The 2239-nt window shown below is 51.6% G+C and overlaps 1 non-coding gene across 1 annotated transcript; it reads right to left on the bottom strand.

Moving 5' to 3' along the window:
- Positions 1-285: 285 nt before the first annotated feature.
- Positions 286-361, bottom strand: TRNAS-AGA (transfer RNA serine (anticodon AGA)). Its single transcript has one exon. It is a non-coding gene; the product is annotated as a tRNA-Ser (tRNA).
- Between the last annotated feature and the right edge of the window lie 1878 nt (positions 362-2239).

Raw genomic sequence — 2239 nt, 5'->3', positions numbered from 1 at the left:
GAAACGGGGAGAGACAGTCAGACAGACTCCCGCATGCGCCCGACCAGGATCCACCCGGCACGCCCACCAGGGGCGACGCTCTGCCCACCAGGGGGCGATGCTCTGCCCCTCCGGGGTGTTGCTCTGCCGCGACCAGAGCCACTCTAGCGCCTGGGGCAGAGGCCAAGGAGCCATCCCCAGCGCCCGGGCCATCTTTGCTCCGATGGAGCCTTGGCTGTGGGAGGGGAAGAGAGAGACAGAGAGGAAGGGGGGGTGGTGGAAAAGCAAATGGGCCCTTCTCCTATGTGCCCTGGCCGGGAGTCGAACCCAGGTCCCCCGCACTCTAGGCCGACGCTCTACCGCTGAGCCAACCGGCCAGGGCCAGGCATGAGTTTCTGGATATGGGCAAAACGGACCCTTACCATGATAACACGAACCCAGCTGACATTTGATAAGTTAAAACGTCTAAATGAAAACAACATGCAGTTCCCATCTGCTTGCTTATGCCTACCTGTCCAGCACAATGTGGAGGGATTGATGGTAGCCGTTACGAGTGAAGGTGGGGAGAAAGATGTTGTCAGAGACTGTGGAGATAGTGGATCTTGGGACAACTCTCTGTGGATGACGATTCTCCTAGAACCTTTCAGAATTTTACAGGTGGGCTTCCTCCGAGCCAGCCGCTCTGCGGGTGCAGAGACAGACGCATGGGGCCCAAAGGCCATCTGAGGCAGGAATGATCTTGCGAGTTCTCGTTCTCCCAGACAGAGGACCACTTGCACGTATAACATTCACTAGAGAGAGCGGTTTCCGTGTTATGCTACTGGTTGGGGGCACAAAAGAAAGTTGTAGGAAAATGTCTACTCCATGGACAGTGAGAACGAAATCTATTTTTTCAGTCTCACAAAGTGTACTTCTCTCTTTGCATAAACGCAAAGAAGCAAAGATATACCAAACACATAACGAGGATTCTCCCGCATTGTGGATATGCGGGGTGTTTTGGAAGACAGTTTTTCTTCGCTTTGTAATGCCTTAACGCTTTTTTCTCCCAATGTGTCTATACCATTTTGAACTAAAACGCACAATTTTCAAAGTCTGATCTGTGGCCAGATGCAAAGTTTCTAAAGTCACTCAGAAGCCATGTAGCAGGTAGGCATGGACTGTTGTCCACTGAAAAGCTGGGGGGCCCTGGCCGATTGGCTCAATGGCAGAGCATCGGCCCAGTGTGTGGATGCCCCGAGTTTGATTCCCTATCAAGGCACATAGAAAAAGTGACCATCTGCTTCTCTACCTCTTCCCCTCTCCTTTCTCTCTCTCTCTTATCCTCCCACAGCCATGAATTCATTAATTTGACCAATGGGCCCCGGGCACTGAGGATAGCTCTATGGAGCCTCTGCCTCAGGTGCTAAAAATAGCTTGGTTATGAGCATCTGCCCCAGATGGGCAGAGCATTGGCCACAGATGGGGGTTGACAGGTGGATCCCCTCCTATCTCTCTACCTCCCTTCCTCTCACTTGGAATAGAAGGAAAAAAAAGGCAAAAAAAAGCTGTGGCTTCACAGCCCGAGAGTTTCCCTGTCTACAGAGATATTTTTAGTAAGTCTTCCGACTTGTGCGGAGGAAGTCAACCCACCTGGAAGTAACATGTCACATTTTCTCAGGCTCACAAACTTCCCCATCAAAACAACCCCGAGGGGGAGCGCTCCGACCCAAATCGTAACAGTTTGGGAACTCTTTACGTGTGGGAGGCCGTCATGGAAAGCAAGGGACCCGCTTCCTCCACACAATCGCAGGAGCCCGTCTCTGGGGATTTGTTGCAGATGATCTGGCCCCAGGAGTGGAGGGAGGGAGGGGTAAGAAGAACCTGCAGAAGGTGACCTGGGCTTTCAATAGGAGTATCGATCGAGGGAACGGAGATGCGTCATTTATGTAAAGACTGTCACCACCAGGACAAGTGGCAGCGTGTACAAAGTGAAGGGTGGCTTCAACGTTCCTCGCTGTATGTCGTAACTCAGTACTGGGACAGTCTCTGCTCTGCCTCATTCTGTATGCATGGGTTTCAGTAAGTTATACGCCGGATCTAAAAGTCCGTTCCATTTTTCTCACGCCCGTTGTCCCATAAATAAATGGTCTGCCGATAGCCGTAGATTATTCGGGAAGAGGTAGGTAACAGGAAGTGAAGCTGGTAGGGAAGACGTCTTTTTCTTCTTTATTCTGAGCATTCCATCCGTCTAACGATATTTATAGTGGGCCGGACGCCTGGT

This window comes from Saccopteryx bilineata, chromosome X (genome assembly GCF_036850765.1).
Source record: "Saccopteryx bilineata isolate mSacBil1 chromosome X, mSacBil1_pri_phased_curated, whole genome shotgun sequence".
NCBI lineage: Eukaryota > Metazoa > Chordata > Mammalia > Chiroptera > Emballonuridae > Saccopteryx > Saccopteryx bilineata.
Note: the sequence above shows the minus strand (reverse complement) of the source record. Positions and strands in the feature narration are given on the sequence as shown.